Consider the following 19,808-nt stretch of genomic DNA (forward strand, 5'->3'; position numbering starts at 1 on the left):
ATGACTCCGGGAAGAACATCCCTTTTGACTTGGGCACATAGCAACCGGTTGCCAACTAGATTATAATTTGACAACTACTGATCTCTGTATATGCATAATCCCATATTTTTCTAGCATTCTGGAGGATTTTGGTGCTTAAATTGAGTGCTAATTTATAGGTGCTGACTGGCAACTTTTGTATTGGAGAGGGGCTATCACAAATGACCAGCTACTGATCTGTCCACACATTACTTTTTATACACAAAAGTGTAGCATAGCTCTTCTTTCCAGGCCATTTTCCCACTTTCTGTTGTTTCAGAGACCATAATTAATAGACACTGCTATAATTTAGCAGTGCACTTCACAATTAGTCACTGCACATCTACAACGCTAAACTTCGGTAAAACTGCAATTTTAATGTAATATGTATAACAGTAAAAGATGAAATAAAAACCATAGTATTTTTCGGATAATCTGGCTTTATGAGCTCTATAATTAGGCACAAAAAAGATTTTATTCATCGGATTGTTTGACTGTGACCCATGATTGGAGGAGCATCATCAGTTGCACCATAATTGGTCTGGATGTGATCATATGCAAAATCTACCTGTTTTTCTGAATATCTAGAACTATATTATTTAATTGTATTTGCGCTATGACTCTTTTTTTATAAAAAAAAACCTGCACTGGGACTAGGTATAGGCAAGGTGTCCGTACACGGACACTGGTGTCCGTGACTGGGTCTTGCAGTGTCTGCCGGGCATTTTGAATTGGGGAGGGAGGAATAGGGCAGATAAATGCAGGTCCTGACTCCTCCTTGATGCCGCTCAGTTGCGGAAAAGTAACTCAGAGTGAGACTGAGAGGGAAGATTCAAGAAGCAAGCTAGCACTGTGTCCTTGGAGCTTTATATGCAAAGGTAAAGCACTTTAACAGACACATGAGGTTTATATTTTCCCTTTCCTATTATTTAATTAAAAAGAAAAAGATATACTAAGGTTGTGATTCACAACCTTAGTATATCTTTTCTTTCTTATTGAATAATAGTAAAGGCAAAATATGTAGTGTGAATAAAGTTAGTGGCTTGTCAAGAGACTGCTAGCTATATTGGGTGATATTGAATAAATAAAGCCTGAGTGAAATACTGGATGTGTATCTGCATCTGTATAATAACACCCGCAGCCATTGTCCGCAGTCATTGACACTGTCGACCACCCTCTTTTGCTCCAAACCCTCCAATCCTTCGGCATCTGTAACACAGCCCTTTCGTGGCTCTCTTCCTACCTATCAAACCGTACCTTCAGTGTAGCCTTCTCTGGGGCCTCCTCTGCCCCGTCACCACTTTCTGTCGGAGTACCGCAAGGCTCTGTCCTCGGTCCCCTTCTCTTCTCAATCTATACGTCATCACTAGGCTCCCTAATTAAGTCCCACGGTTTCCAATATCATTTGTATGCCGAATACCCAAATCTACTTCTCTGCACCAGACCTATCTCCTTCCTTGCTAACCCGTGTCACTAACTGTCTTTCTCACATCTCTTCCTGGATGTCCTCCCACTACCTCAAGCTAAATCTCTCCAAAACTGAGCTCCTCATTTTCCCCCCTTCTTCCAAAATCTCCACCCCCAATATCTCTATAACTGTCGACAACTCCATCATTACCCCTACCCCGCATGCCCGATGTCTCGGGGTCACATTTGACTCAGATCTTTCCTTCACTCCTCACATTCAGTCCTTGGCTAAAGCCTGCCGCTTTCACCTTAAAAACATCTCCAAAATTAGACACTTCCTTACACAAGATACAACTAAGATTTTAATACACTCTCTCATTCTTTCCCGCCTTGATTACTGCAACTCTGTCCTCTCTGGTCTCCCCACCTGCCGCCTAGCTCCCTTACAATCCATAATGAATGCCTCTGCCAGACTCATCTTCCTTACACGTCACTCTTCATCTGCTGCTCCTCTCTGCCATTCCCTTCACTGGCTTCCTCTTGCCTCTAGGATCAAACACAAAATTCTCACTCTGACATACAAAGCCCTCAACTGCACTGCTCCCCCCTATATCTCAGACCTTGTCTCCAGATACTCTCCCTCCCGTCCCCTTCGCTCTGCTCATGACCTCCTCTCTGGTTACCTCATCGCACTCCCGTTTACAGGACTTCTCCAGACTGGCTCCCATCTTGTGGAACTCTCTGCCTCGCCCCACAATACTCTCCCCTAGTTTTGAAAGCTTCAAGTGCTCCCTAAAGACTCTACTGTTCAAGGATGCATACAACCTATGCTAACCTTACTTTATACCAGTTCCACTCCTCCATTGCTATCCCCTGAACCCCCTTAGCATGTAAGCCTAAGAGTCCAGCTGTTTGTAGATCACCTTCTTAAGAGTTGATTACAACAGTGCAACTCTCTGCAGGGCCCTCTACCAATCTGATCCCTTTAATTGTTTTGTTGTACTCCCCTTTGTTTATAGCGCTGCAGAATCTGTTGGCGCTCTACAAATAACCGATAATAATAATAATAACACCCAGCACTATACAAATACACAGTAGTGACACTGGCACATGGGTATAGTTGGAGGAGGGCTGGATATAGGATCAGTGGTATCTGCATCTGTATAATAACACCCAGCACTATATAATGATGTTTTTAATTTGAAATGTACCTTGGTGTCCTTCACTAAGGTCTGTACTTTGGAAAATGTCCGCCACAGCCTTGGTCCGTGCCTATCCCTGACTGGGACGCAACATATATAGGGCCAAATTACAGGTAGAGCGCTATATATTGCTTTCATAAAAGTGATACAGGTGGCCCTCGTTTTACAACGGTTCAATTTACACAGTTTCAGAATAACAACCTTTTTTCCCAGTTATGTGACTGCTATTAAAAAGCATTGAGAAGCAGTGCATTTATTAAAATAGCCAGTAGGTGGAGCTGCCGCTTGTGTTGCAGCAAAGCCAAGCAAGCTGAAATTAATCAGTTAAACCAGACCTGAGCTATCGAGCAGATCTTCCTGTCTATAACTCAGTCCAGATTGGAATGCACAGAAAGAACTGTTTGCAGAAAAATGCAAATGAAGTCTGTGTTGTGTGATTATTTTATTAGGTTTATAATGCTGTTTAGCAAATGTTTTGTTTCATTTAACTTAGTTTAATTATATATTTTGTGTTGTGTGATTATTTTATTAGGTTTATAATGCTGTCTAGCATTTAAAGTCTTCATTTCAAAGCTTTAAAAATAATGTATTTTGAGAGGGGCCTGGAACCTATCTCCCTTACTTCCCATTGACTTACATTATAAACTGAGTTTCAATTTACATCGTTTTCGATTTACAACCATTCCTTCTGGAACCTAACCCCGGCGTAAACTGAGGGCTACCTGTATTTGTACTCCACTGTGTAAAACTAGCGCACACTAATGTGTGCTGATATTACAAGTTAAGCGCAATGCGAATTTGAGCTCTCATTTGCATTGCTAGGAAGAATTGCGCTCACGACAGCGTGCCAATGGAAGCCTCATTCTGATGCCATCTGAGACAGCATCAAAACCTAAGTGCAGCGAACGGGTAAGTAGCGCAGCAATGGCAGCAAATTTAAATATATATATATATACTGTATATACAGTATATGCTAATATACATATATATAAGTATATACACATATTAACACATAAATATATATGTATATTAGCATGTATACATATATATTTACTGGCAACACAAAGTTCCCATAGACCACAATGTAAAAGCACTTTTCAGTGCTATTTTTTTTTTCTAACACCCCACTAAAGCTAACTTTAGCTCCAAAATACTGCTTAGTGCAGTTATTTTATTAAAAAATAAAGATGCTGCTATCATTATTTTTTAATAAAATACACAATGCAGTATTTTGGGGCATTTGGGGCACATTTATAAAATTAACCGGAGATCTGATCTCTGGTTAATTTTATAAGCGCTAATTGCTACACAAGCTCGCGGTAGCAATAACCAGCCACTTGTAATGGCTGATTAATTATCGTGTGCCTGATAAAACGGGCACATTTTTCCGTTTGCTTGACTGCGATAATTTGGCGCTCCGCTTGTGATCTACCCCTCACTCAATTAGACTGAACAAGAGTAGGTAGTCCTGTAATGGTCCATATTTTTTATTTATTAATCTTTTATTGAGGTTTTTAGAGAAAAGATACAGATAACATTTGTCATGTCATATAAGTAAACAAAACAATATCACAAAGACAAAGTACTGCAATATTAATAAGAGTAAGCCAATGGTACTATATACAAAGTGAGAAAAATGTGAATGAAACCTCTTTTTTTTTTTGCCAAAATAGGAGAGAGGGTGGCAGGCACTACAAAAACCAAACGGGCGCACATTAAAGTTAAAATACAAAAAAACTTTAATGAAAAATATATATAAAATATACAAAAGAGGCTAGACACAAGAGCAGGGGGAAAAAAAAAGTATGACAAGCAAGGCCTGACGCGTTTCACGCCCCCTAGTGGCGCTTATTCATAGGCTAGAGCACTAGGTAGGTGATACCTATTTAAAGGGAAGAACATTAACCCTTTATGTGCAGAAAAGTTTTAAAAAACAATGGATTATTAAAAACATTGACAAACGTGCATTGGGATCAATATACAAAAATATATATACAGGCTCTATTATACCAACATCAAACAGGATAAGAGCTGAGACTGCCTAAATTAATAGAACTATATATACAAAGATATCAAGATAAAATCCATATCTGTAAGTATATATGCTCTGTCTTATAAATATAAGTGTACAGAGGGGATTCCAAATTGAGTAAGATATACTATAGAAATATGAGAAAAATGTGTCACTAAACCTGACTACAATAAAATGTTAGAGGGAATATCAAAATGCTACTTGCATACCAAATTCTTTTATGAGAGTAAAGTTGATAATGAACTATATATCTGACCCACTACCATTCAGTTGTCTATAAGGTAATTAACGTCACATTCTTTATTCATTCCAAGGGGTTAGCGTGTTTTTAATTTAATTATCCAGAATATTTCCTTTTTATCTAATATCTGTTGCCTGTTGCCTCCTCTGATTGGAATTCTGGCAATGTCTATAATCTGAACAGACATATCTGCCAAATGTGTAAAATGTAAACCATTAAAATGACCTGCCACTGTTGAATCCTTACAGTAATTTTTGACGTCTCTCATATGTTCTCCAAACCTTGTTCTGACTTCACGTGAGGTTTTTCCCACGTATTGACATTTACAAATATTGCAAGTCAGAAGGTAGATAGCAAATTTGGTTTTACAGTTAGCATAGAAATCTATGACATATTGTTTATGATCCACACTTGAGGAGAATTGGGTGCCTTTAATAAGGTTAGGGCAGGTATTACAATCTCTACTTCCACATTTGAAAACGCCCTTTTTAGATAGCCAATCCCCTGAAGGAGTACCTTTAGTATCCGAGACCAAACTAGGAGCAAGTACCTTCCCTAATGTCTTAGGTTTTTTTGGGACATACCTAAAGTTTTTAACAAAAGGTTTGAGGATGTCATCTCCCAATAATAAATGGGAATGTTTCTTTAAGATTTTGACCACTGCATTGTAATGCATAGAGTACTCAGTAGTAAAGACTATAGTATCATTAGTGCCTAGTTCAGGCTTATCTTTATTGTTAATGGGTTTGCTCTTATCATTTTTTACTGCAAGTCTAGATTGTTCAAGCTTTTTTGGATTATAGCCTCTCTTAATTAACCTCTCTTTCAGTTCTAAAGACTGCATTTCATAGATTAAGTCACTCTTCGTATTCCTACGTAGCCTGATAAACTGCCCTCTTGGTATGGCTTTTTTGACATGTTCTGGATGCTGGGATGCCGCATGCAAAATGGTGTTTCCTGCTACTGGTTTTCTGTATATTTGAGTGACAATTTGATTATCTATGATTTTCAATGTTAAATCTAAGTAATTGATCTGCTGCCTGCTTAGTTCGCCTGTAAATTGCAGACCCATCAAATTATCACTTAGATAAAACAATAAATCATCCAAAATAACAGCTTTCTTCTCGTTTTTAGCTATTAGAAGCAAGTCATCTATGTAACGAACAAAAAGCACTACTTCGTCCATCCAAGGGTTATTACTTGAAAAAATATATGTTAATTCCCACCATGAAACATAAATATTGGCAAAAGCCGGGGCAAATTTTGCCCCCATGGCGGTCCCCCTTATTTGTAAGTAGTACTCTTTGTTGAACATAAAATAATTATGCGAAAGCAAAAATTGAAAAATTTCACATATGTAGTTCGTTTCCTGGTCACTCAAATTTGTTTCTCTCTTCAAAAAATAATCCACTGCACTTATGCCTGAATGTTGTGGTATACTAGTATATAAAGAGACTATATCAGCAGTAATCCAACTGTAATTGGCCTGCCATTGGATGGTATCCAATGTAGTTAATAAATGTGATGTATCTCTTAAATAACTAAGTTGTCTTCGTGCAATGGGTTGTAGTATGGTATCTATCCATTCTCCTAAAGGTTCCAGTAAGGAGCCTATGCCCGCAACAATGGGCCTGCCTGGCGGGTGTTCCTTATTTTTGTGTATTTTGGGCACATGATGAAACAAGGGAGTGATAGGATGTTCCGGGATTAATAAATCTACATCCTCTTCTTTAAATATACCCAAAATTATACCATCAGCAACAAGCTTACCCATTTCTTTCTTAAAGGTGTGTACTGGGTTGTGTGGCAATAACCTATATACACTATTATCTGAGAGTTGTCTCAGTGCCTCTTCCAAATAATAGGACTTGTCCATGACAACGATGCTGCCACCCTTGTCTGAATTTCTAATGACGATGTCATCATTATTTTTCAGAGTATTGATAGCTGAACGCTGCCAGTACAGACATCAGCTTTCAGTTTTAGTATATCCTCTTGAACTAATCTGTGGTAGGCATTGACCATAGGGCCCCTGAAATTAATAGGATAAAACTTGGACCTATATTTATTTGGTCTCTCTAGTTTTTCTTTGGGGCTCTCCTGGTCAGTGCCCCCCATATTATACAATTCATTGAGTGTTGCTACAGAGCATGCATCAATGAACGGTAAATGAGGAGAGACTTCGTCTGTATTGGGTATAGCCGACTCTGTATTTTCCTGTTTACTATTGGTATTAGTCAAAGCAAAGAACCTTTTCAAAGACAATTTACGTATGAATTTGTTCACATCCAAAAGTGTATTAAAGCATGAAAGCCTATTTGTTGGGGCAAAACCCAAACCTTTAGACAACACAGAAATTTCACTATCTTTTAACTCATATTTGGAAATGTTAATGACATTAAGTCCTTCTTCCAAAGACGTGTATGGTGATATTGGGGTTATTGCTTCTGCCCCCTCTTCATCCTGCTCTTTCTTTTTTCTGCCTTTGCGCCATATCCTTTTTCTGAGCTTTTCTTTGTTTTCAAACGTGTCATCGGTTGTTCTTCCAGTTCTTCCCCCAACTGCACCTGTAAAAAAGCACATGAGGATAGAGGAGTAGGAGAAGAAGGAGGAGAAGAAGCAGGAGAAGAAGACGAAGCAGTAGAGGAGCAGAAAGAAGAAATAGAGGATACTGCTGAGATGTTAGCTTCTGAATCCGTGGACTCTCCCTCTGAAGCACTGAATGCCACTTTCCTGGCATTCTTATTTTTATTTTTAAGAATGGATTTAGGTGTTTGCTTGATTGAATCTTTATCTTTTTCTTTTTCCTTGTGCGCATTTTTCAACTGTTGTTTATTTTTCCAAGACTTGTTTTTTTGTTCACGTTGCTGTTGGCGCACCTCTGCCCAATTGTATACTTTGTCCTGGTCATAATCATCCTTATCACGTACAAATTTTGTTCCCTTTCTAGAAGCTTGCTCCTGATCACATCTCTTAAGGGTCTCATCCATCTTCTTCTTATGCTCTAAATATTTAGAGCTAACTTCTAATGGTTTAAGGTCCTCTTATGTTTTCCACTTTGATTTTAAGCTTCATTCTCTTCTTTTCTTTAACTCTGATCAAAACCCTGATGAGTTTAAATGAGCACTCTGTGAGAGCTGAATTCCATTCCTCCATATCAAGAGGATCTTCAAACTCAAAGGATGGATATTTTTTAATTCTGAGTCCCCTTGGGATTCTCTCCGCTTCCACATATTTATTAAATGCCACTATATCCCACATCAGGCGTAAATCAGAGATTAGGATGTTTTGTAAGGCTTTAAAAGTTGCTTTTAGACTAGAATCCTCAATATCACTTTCAGCTTTGGAAAAATTTTTATTAAAAAAATCCTCCCTGTTGTGCATGTCAAACATGTCAATAGTCTCCTCCACATTGGCGTTAGTATCAGAGTCCTGTATAGGGTTAGTAAAGTCAGATCCCAAACCCTCCCTGTCTGTGTCAGCCATTTTCAAAAACTGTATATGCTTAAATTACACCCTGGTGTATATGCCAGCTAATTGCTCATTGCTTTTTCACAATTAAACCTTCCATATATTGCACACTGGGCCACTTTAGACCCCTAAAACTGTAGATAAACAGTTGTAAGAAGGTGAAAATGCAAGGACCTCTTTTGGGTCATCATATCATTTAGCATGAATGTGAAATGTACATTATATAGCAGTAACTAGAAACACACTTAGTCACAAAGATCAGAACAATGACAATGTTTACTTCACGTGATCTAATAGTAAATTAAAGCAGAGGCCTTATTATACAAGAAAAAGAGTCTCCTGAGCTCAGGATAGGCTTTATAAATACCTTTCTGATGTTGTGAAATATACCGGTATATGAAAATGAGTTAATACGTGATGAAAGAACTAAGTAATCTGGTGTAAATGATTTGGGGATCTTATGAACAGTAAGATTTTACCAAACTTATACCTTGCTCTAGGAATTTAACAACATATTAGTGACCATTATAGAAAGAAGAGAGAAGTAATAGTTTTCTTGTCACTAGCCTCTTCACTAAAGAGACATAACATAGTTACTAATACAGGATATTATCCTAAATATAAAAAGCTCAGCTTAATAACAAACACACCACATATGCAGTATCCAAGCTCACAGACAAAGTCAGGGAAAGTATGTCTCCCTAGCTAGATTGTGGCTAGAGCAAAAAGAAATATGTATTAGAAGAGGTAGATTGTCTGTCCTACCATCTCAACCACAGACAGAAAAATCTAAATATTATATTAGCTTAGGATCACCAGGGAAAGATCTGTTAATAGATAAAAAGTCACCTCCTATGCTAAGTTGCTCATCTAGCCCTCTTAAAAAAAATAAATAGAGAAATGTATTGACAGTCAAATGGTTAAAAAGATAGATTTGCCTGACCATGTCCCAGAATGTCTGATCGTATATTCATGATGTTTGGAATGATTGGATCACTAACATAAAGTACACAAGGTTATAGGTCCAGTTATCAGTGAACACTTACTAAGGGCTAGATTACCAGTGGAGCGCAAACATTTACACCCGATCGATAAGGGGTTTATCGCAGGGGTTTGCGCTCGTCGGGCTTACTGCTGTTATTACGAGTTGAAAGTAAACACGATCGCTTTATCACATTTGCGATTTACGCTAGAATGATTACAGCGACTTCAGAGCTGTGGCTGTTTCGTGAAATGTAAAAGTCTCACAAAAAACATCAAAAATGCATTACAAAGTACACTTACACTCATAATAACACCATCTAAAAATAATTAAAAAAAAAATATTGCAAGGGGGGGCCGAAGTCGGCCGACATCCAACATGGCCGCAACTGTGTGAAGCTCCGTGTACCTAAATTCCTGGATGCCACATCACAAATACAGAGGGAGGCAAAATCTGTCTAAATGCCACTAATCGGGTAGCTAAATACCCCTGCATGCTACCAATGTGACTATCTCGTCCCTGCAACCTCATGGAGAGGTGTTAATTCAGCTGTAATAACAGATCCAATAACTGCGCCATAATACTTGCGGCCTAATCGTATCACAGCAATTACCCCACACCAGGGGCCCGATCACACTGTGCACGATGGACCCGTGACCACAGTTAACTCGGCCATAAGGACATTAGCAGGCACAAATTAGGAAACAGTAAGTACCATTACAAATACCACAATCCTTATGAAAAGGGAAAATTGACACTGAACTCACCCTGTGCAGACATTGGGGGTAGGCAGAAGTATGGCCTAAAAGCACTACATTTAAAAATGGCACCATCTTTATTACAGAGACATAATAGCTCAATAAACGCTGTTTAAAATTCACTAAGTTGCAGCTTGAAAACAAAAATCCCCAACCTACAGATTGATCCAAAGCAATGAAGAGGGAACTAAACAATTTATATCAAGCTGAGAATGGCGACCAGAAGGTAGACAAAATCAGACAAAATCGCAAAACCCATAGCCACTTCCTTCTAGCTCACAAATGAGCACATACTTTAAAGCCGTAGTTTTGACCTCTACAGCCTCCCCACACTCTGAAGTGGATGAGGATTGTGAAGGAACAGATTCTACACACCAGGGAGAGGATCATCCATTAACTAGGGCAGATCTGAAATCGCTACCCTAAAAAGACGATTTCACTTCCTTCATGTCACAAGTGAGCTTGCTAATTAAAGAGGGGTTAACAGACGTCAAAAAAGACATTACAGACCTGGGCAGCCGGGTATTACAAATGGAAGAACATGCTGAAGAGATCTCTGAATCCACAAATCTAACAGCTATGCAAATACAACACCAAAATTATGCAGTTACAGGCCCAAGTTGAGGACTTGGACAATAGAGTCCGTCGCCAGGACCTAACGATACGTGGTATCCCCGAAACCATTACTTCTGTTAAGCTCCCCCAATACGTTCAAAACCTGTTTGGCTATCACTTAGACAATAATGTTGGACAGGGTTCATAGAGCCCTGAAGCCTAAACCTCCAGATTCGGCACCACCTAGAGACATAATATTGAAATGCCACTATTTCATGGAAAAAGAACAATTTTAACAGCTGCGAGGAAAAAGTCACCAACAGAGATGGAAGGATCTTCTCTACAAATTTTTGCTGACCTTAGCCCAATCACCTTAGCAAAGCGTAGAGAAGTGGGATTCCTCACATCACACCTGAGAAAGTTAAATGTTCCATACAGGTGGGGATTTCCCTTCTCGCTAAAAGTCTTAAAGGACAATAAAGAGGCAATTTATAGAGATATAGAAGATTTTGAAAGATTCTGCTCTCAATTGAATATTCCGAGACCGACTCCACCACAGATGGAGGAAGAAACCTCAGAATCTCTGCCACAAAACATCAGCCATTCCAAAATCCAACGTCAACAATGGACAACAGTATCTAGGAAAAGAAGAACATCCGCCTCAGTGCTGAGAACCATGGATTCACAAGCCAGGAACCCACCTTGAAGTCACTACTACTCCTGTTGGCACTACTCTATCTCAATCCAGCTTATATTTTCAGCCCCCAATTTGGTACCCACTAGACCCTAAAATACAAAACAATAACTTTACATAGAACCCCATTTACTACTCCCTCCCTATACTTCGAGGTAATGCCATATAATTTCTCCTCTCCGGATCCTCTGTTACATAGTCCAAGGAGTTAAAGTAGTTTAAGTCGCTACACACACACCCACTCTCATATTTTATAAGTGTGATAGGTTTCAGTTTACAGGGAATGCAGAATTATTAGGCAAGTTGTATTTTTGAGGATTAATTTTATTATTGAACAACAACCATGTTCTCAATGAACCCAAAAAACTCATTAATATCAAAGCTGAATAGTTTTGGAAGTAGTTTTTAGTTATAGCTATTTTAGGGGGATATCTGTGTGTGCATGTGACTATTACTGTGCATAATTATTAGGCAACTTAACAAAAAACAAATATATACCCATTTCAATTATTTATTTTTACCAGTGAAACCAATATAACATCTCAACATTCACAAATATACATTTCTGACATTCAAAAACAAAACAAAAACAAATCAGTGACCAATATAGCCACCTTTCTTTGCAAGGACACTCAAAAGCCTGCCATCCATGGATTCTGTCAGTGTTTTGATCTGTTCACCATCAACATTGCATGCAGCAGCAACCACAGCCTCCCAGACACTGTTCAGAGAGGTGTACTGTTTTCCCTCCTTGTAAATCTCACATTTGATGATGGACCACAGGTTCTCAATGGGGTTCAGATCAGGTGAACAAGGAGGCCATGTCATTAGATTTTCTTCTTTTATACCCTTTCTTGCCAGCCACGCTGTGGAGTACTTGGACGCGTGTGATGGAGCATTGTCCTGCATGAAAATCATGTTTTTCTTGAAGGATGCAGACTTCTTCCTGTACCACTGCTTGAAGAAGGTGTCTTCCAGAAACTGGCAGTAGGACTGCGAGTTGAGCTTGACTCCATCCTCAACCCGAAAAGGCCCCACAAGCTCATCTTTGATGATACCAGCCCAAACCAGTACTCCACCTCCACCTTGCTGGCGTCTGAGTCGGACTGGAGCTCTCTGCCCTTTACCAATCCAGCCACGGGCCCATCCATCTGGCCCATCAAGACTCACTCTCATTTCATCAGTCCATAAAACCTTAGAAAAATCAGTCTTGAGATATTTCTTGGCCCAGTCTTGACGTTTCAGCTTGTGTGTCTTGTTCAGTGGTGGTCGTCTTTCAGCCTTTCTTACCTTGGCCATGTCTCTGAGTATTGCACACCTTGTGCTTTTGGGCACTCCAGTGATGTTGCAGCTCTGAAATATGGCCAAACTGGTGGCAAGTGGCATCTTGGCAGCTGCACGCTTGACTTTTCTCAGTTCATGGGCAGTTATTTTGCGCCTTGGTTTTTCCACACGCTTCTTGCGACCCTGTTGACTATTTTGAATGAAACGCTTGATTGTTCGATGATCACGCTTCAGAAGCTTTGCAATTTTAAGAGTGCTGCATCCCTCTGCAAGATATCTCACTATTTTTGACTTTTCTGAGCCTGTCAAGTCCTTCTTTTGACCCATTTTGCCAAAGGAAAGGAAGTTGCCTAATAATTATGCACACCTGATATAGGGTGTTGATGTCATTAGACCACACCCCTTCTCATTACAGAGATGCACATCACCTAATATGCTTAATTGGTAGTAGGCTTTCGAGCCTATACAGCTTGGAGTAAGACAACATGCATAAAGAGGATGATGTGGTCAAAATACTAATTTGCCTAATAATTCTGCACTCCCTGTAGAGTCCTTCTCTCCCTGTAGGGGTATTGTTTTTTATTGTATTGTTTATTATTTGTTCACATGTTTGTTTGTTTTCTCAGTTTATCCAAGCAATCTGTTTTACTCTGATGTCCTGTTAATACCATGCTACCCCAGAAATACTAACCTTGCATTTCCTTTTTTGGGCTCTGGGAGCAGGGAGGCTCCATCCTGTGACTTCTGGTCAACATCAGGGTCAGACTTAACACACGTTCAAACACACAATACTCTCATAACCACACAATGACACATATAATTTCCCCAAACTCTAAAGGTCTCAACTCTCCATTTAAGAGATCCATTGCTTTAAAATGGTTTGCAAAACATAAAGATTCTGTAATTTTTTTTTACAAGAAACCCATTTTCTAAAATCTGCTGAACCTAAATTTTCCTCTAAGGAGTTCACTCCAACTCCACTAAAAAGAATGGGGTGGGAATCCTCATTCACCACAATGTTCCATTTCAGCTGCTCTCCACCAACTCAGATGCTGAAGGCAGAATTCTCATGATCGTAGGTATACTAGAGTCTAGACCAATAACCTTAGTGAATGTTTATGCCCCTAATTCAATCAATAGATCTTCCTTCTTTAAAAAATGACTCTCTCTAGTTCTAGAAAAATGGAAAGGCACACTAATCCTTGGGGGGGGGGACCGTAATGTTAACATGGCCTGGTAGATGCATGGAGAGTGCAGCACCCTACCCAGCACAATTATTCATTATTTGCATATCCCTGGGCCATGTACTCTAGAATTGATTATAAATGCATAGACCAAACCAGCTTTTCACTTCTTACTGATACTGACATTAGGCCTACGGCGTGGTCGGACCACTCCATGGTTACCATGGAGCTGGAATGGCCTGACTCCCCTATGAAACCATTTATTTGGAGACTAGATGATTTTTTGTTACATCACCCACCCACCCACCACACAAATCTTTACTTCATCAATCCAAGAATATTTTCAGTTTAACGACAACCATGATATATCTCCTCTTATGGTTTGGGAAGTGCATAAAGCGGTTCTTCAAGGTAAATGCATAAAGCAAAAAGCCTACCTCAAAAAAACGTATAATTCTATGGTAAGCACTTTGACCTAGGGCCTCCACCTACTAGAATTAAAACAAAAAAATACCCCTAAAGACACCAGACTCCTGTCCACCATTATAGATACGAGAAGAGAACTCAACTCTATTCTTCTAAAGGAAGCCCAGAGAAAAGCCATAATGCTAAGAAATACCTTCTTCTATAAAGGAAACAGATTAGGCCCCTTTCTAGCAAGAGCTCTCAAAGCCAAATCATCCCTTACTCATATACACAAAATTAAAAAACCTGACAATACCTATCTACATGACAATAAAGAGATTGTCGATCAGTTTAGTGACTTCTATAGACAGCTATATAACCTAAAATCACACACATCCCCTAACCACACAATAAAGATGAGTCAATACATACAAAAGGCAAATATGAGCAAAATATCGCTGACCCAAGATGACAAATTAGAAAAACCGATATCACTAACCGAAATAAAAATGACCATATCGAATTTACCATCAGGGAAGAGCCCAGGCCCAGACGGGTTAACTAACTCTTACTATAAAGTATATAAAGACTTACTGGCCCCCCACCTCCTCAAACTTTATCAACCTATAGATGATGCTTCTACCTTTTCAAAAGACATGTTAATGGCACATGTCACTGTGCTTTTCAAGCCGGACAAATCACCGGAAGACCCCAGTAGCTATAGACCTATCTCATTGTTGAATATAGACTTAAAAATCTTTGGCAAAATACTATCAAAACGTATCAACACAGTCATGAACGACATTATACATACAGATCAGGTGGGCTTTGTCCCATGGCGTGAAGCCAGGGATAACACGATTTGAGCCCTAACACTATCAGCTTATGCCAAATTTAATGATATTAAATCAATAGATGCTGAGAAAGCGTTCAACAGAACTAATTGGCAATTCCTTGAAGCAACATTAAAAGCATTCGGTTTTGGTCCAAAATTAATTACTCAAATTCTTAGTCTATACTAACATCCAAGCGCAAAAGTAAAAGCTAACGGTATGCTATCAAACCCCTTTTCCATACAAAATGGCACACATCAGGGCTGTCCAGTATCCCCTATCCTCTTTATCTTGACCATGGAGGTATTGGCTTCACACAATCGCCATAATATGGACATAAACGGCATCCCCATAGGACCCCATGACTTAAAATAGCTATGTACGCGGACAATATCCTCTTCTCGGTCTCCTCGCCCCAGACTTCTATACCAGCAATAATACGTGAGCTAGACACATTCGGCCAATACTCTAACTTCTCTGTGAACAAATCAAAATCTAAAATTCTAAATATATCCCTTCCACAGGATGACTTTCATCTCCTTTCCGACATTTGCCCATTACGCTTACAAACAGACTCCATCAAATATCTGGGGATTCACATCTCTCCCGTTTCCTCTACACTGTTTGAGAAAAATTATACCAATCTATTACTTAACACACAGAGAGATCTGACAACTTGGTCAAATAAACCCCTCTCCTGGTGGGGTAGAATTCAATCCATCAAAATGACAACCTTACCTAGAATACTATACATCTTTCAAGCCCTACCAATACATATACCCAGTTGATTTTTGAAAAGATTACAGGGGCATATCATACATAAACATTTATTTAAAAACTGGGACTCAATAATATCCTCCAAACCTCACATAACCACGAGGAGCTCTCCATTATTCCCTATAGCTTTAAATATGGAAATTATATGAGGCCTAGACAAAGGGTTCCGAAACATTACTGAGTGGGGATAAACAACCCCTATAGCTAGGTTCATAGAGAATGGGAGACGCCTGGAAAGACAAAAAATGGATAATATAACAGAGGGAAGGTTTACTAATTGGTTAAAGTGCCCAAATACATAATTTCATTTATACTTCTACACATAAACATGACCTCTTGAGAACACTCACTCCTTTCGAAAGCTTATGTGATAAGGGAATACTGATTCAAAATCCTCTCTCCTTGTCAAGTAAATTACTGGTAGAACACCACAAATCACAATTGCCACCATATACACTTAAGTGGAATAACGATTTAGGCCTACATTGGGACTAAAAAGAGTGGGATCGTATTTTCTGCATGACCAAGAAATCCTCATTGTCCCCGCAAATGCTGGAAATTAATTACAAAACTATGCTCAGTTGGTATCTTACCCCATCCAGACTAAACACAATTTATCCTGGATCATCCCAAAATTGCTGGAGGGGGTGTAGAGAACGCAGCAGCTTATTACACATGTGGTGGCAGTGTGGTAAACTTCGACCCCTTTGGGACACAGTCAAAACCCACTTCCAATCGATTCTTGGAGAATATTTTGACCAAACCCTAAATATAGCCTTATTAAACGATCTCTCGAGAGCTTCATGCAAAAGGAAATCCCTTCTCCTACAAATTGGCCTCAATGGAGCCAGATCACTGATAGCACGTTCATGGAAAACTCCCACTATTCCCACAAAACAGCTGTGGTTAGAGAGAGTCACATAACTCCTAGACTTAGAGGAATATGGATACCTTAAACTTAATGAACTAGCATTCTTTTCAGAGGTCAAGTTTTATTGGGGAAGACTCTATACAGTTACATAAAGACAGACCACTACATCAATCCTCCACACCACACAACTCCGAGAAACTCCACTCATTGAAACCCTCCTCCCTTTCCTATAGCCCTTCCCATAATTACCTGCACCCCATCTTCCATTGATCCCAACCACTATTTGAGGTATGTAACCAATTATATGTTTTGAATATGATTTACTATTGGGACTTGAAATGCTAACTATTGCTCTCATGGAATACCACAGCAAGGTCACACTTGACAAATGTATGAACTGAATGGATGCGAACATGAACATGTCAACGCTAAAAGATTGTGAACACCAGTTATAAATTGTTGAATTTTAGTTGTTATAACTAATTGTTAAAGCCAAATATGAAGAAAGCTTGTAATATTTATGTCTACCCAGAATTTATGCAAATTGTAACATTATTACAAAAATAATAAATAAAAAAAATATTGCAACCAAAAGTTATAAAGAGGCCCATTTATCAAGCTCCGTATGGAGCTTGTGGGCCCGTGTTTCTGGCGAGTCTTCAGACTCGCCAGAAACAGCAGTTATAGCAGTTATGAAGCAGCGTTCTAAAGTGTTGAGCAGGCGGACAGAAATCGCCACAATTCTACCCAATCGAGTACGATCGGGTTGATTGACACCTCCCTGCTGGTGGCCGATTGGCTGCGAGCCTGCAGGGGGCGGCGTTGCACCAGCAGCTCTTGTGAGCTGCTGGTGCAATGCTGAATACGGAGAGCGTATTGCTCTCCACATTCAGCAAAGTCTTGCGGACCTGATCCGCACTGTCGGATCAGGTCCGCAAGACTTTTGATAAATAGGCCTCATAGGCTTAAAGATATGAGATCTCAGGCAAAAGGATTTAACATTGAGATTCATACATATACTTCTCTAATGGTGTGTATATACTGTGCATATATATATATATATATATATATATATATATATATATATATATATATATATATATATATATATATATATATATATATATATATATATATATAAAAATATATATATGTGTGTACATATGTATTTATATGTGTATATATGTATTTACAGACATATAAATACACATGTACACTTATATAAACATATATATATATATATATATATATATATATATATATATATATATATATATATATATATATATATATATATATATATATATATATATATATATATATATATGTGCATTTGAGCCCTTTATAGTTATGTAGATGAAAACATGAAAAAACATATTTTTGCAATTATAATTTTTAATAAAGTTTTTAACTATGTATTTACTGTAAATATTTAACATTCTTATGTTCTGCACATAGCAGAATATGTTCTATGTATTTCTAAATATATATTCCTATATATATCTGTATATATCTATACCTATATATAATCATCTATATATTAATGTACGTATAGATATATATAGTACCAAAATACCATCATATATATGTAGAAATATGTATTTATGAATAAATAGAACATATTATTCTATGTGACGAACATTGGAACGTGAAATATTTAGATTTTCATGGCGGGTTAGCACGAGAGTGGGGTGTTAGATTTTTTTCACTTTATTTTCTCCATTAACTTCTGCTTTTTGCACTAGTCGGGTTAGTTTGAGATCAAAAAAAGTTTACTTTCAACTCATAATACAAGCATAACACGAAAAGCGCAAAAAGCTTACTTCAAGCGCTATTCTACTTGAGCAGAAGTGTTAATTTGTGCTCCACTTGTAATCTGGCCCTTAAAGGGACAGTACACTGTAAAATTGTTTTTCCATTAATGTATTTTAAATGACTTGTTATACCAACTGCAGAGTATAAAATATTTGAGAAATTGCATTTTCGGGTTTATTTGTGCATATGAAGTAGCTGGTTTTGTGCTTTGAAACCACAGCCTATTACAATGGGTTGAGCTTCAGGTAATATCAGATCTCATTATGTTATCACTTTGTGTACACACACTTGCTTCCTTATCTTATATTGGTCTGGAACACCAAAGCTCAATACATAGAGAGAACAATGGAAAATTATCATTTTATTACTTAACTATCCTGCATCCCACTGGGAGTGTAATCTCTTCTGCTGGCTGTGTTTACTTAGGCTTGTCAATAGCGTATACGCCAGTATAAAACCTTCAGTATAGGTTGGGAAACCATAAGCTAAATCAGCTATTTCAAATGCTGAAATATGAGTAAAGGAGCTACTTGCAACCAATTTAATACACTCTAGCAGGTAAAAAGGATCATTGGGAATAATTTAAAGGGGAGAAAGTTTTTGGGTGAACTGTCCCTTTAATGTATAATTAGAATTTGATACACATTGATGTGAATAAATATTAACTAAACACTGAGTTAGTTCCCCACTCCATACATATGTATACCAAAACCCCAACTTGTAGAACACTCGGATTAAGTGGCAAGTATATTCTTATGTGTAAACAACTTAACTGATGTAACAAGTGAAAAGAAAAAAGAAAAGAAACCATAAAAAAGCAGTTATCTTGCAAAACTATGCAGTCCAATAATGGTAGTACTATGTGCATCTTAGTCTCAGCCTACCTCAGATCATCTCTGATCTCTCAAGGGACCCATAAGGGGCAATCCACATTTGGGACCTTATAAAGCAATATAGTCTATCAGAACATCTGTACAGTTAACCGTCCCGTGGATCCCACATGCCTGCAGCCCAGATAGGAATTGCTAGTCTTTTGCACCATCTTGCCTATAAAGCTCAGGTTTTCCATAACGCTGCAGTAAGGCTGCACTGGGAACAATGTGGCCTCTTCTGATCTGTAGCTGCTCTCCAACAGTCAAACGTTCTCTTCCATCTGGTCTCAAGGTTTTCCTTACGTGGGAGGACTCCATTTCAAGTAAGTTAAGGCATATAGCTTTTAAGTGCCCAGTATCTGTCAAGCTTACGGTGGTCTCCTTTAGTGGATCTCTGCTCAAGCAAA

Source organism: Bombina bombina, chromosome 6 (assembly GCF_027579735.1).
Source record: "Bombina bombina isolate aBomBom1 chromosome 6, aBomBom1.pri, whole genome shotgun sequence".
NCBI lineage: Eukaryota > Metazoa > Chordata > Amphibia > Anura > Bombinatoridae > Bombina > Bombina bombina.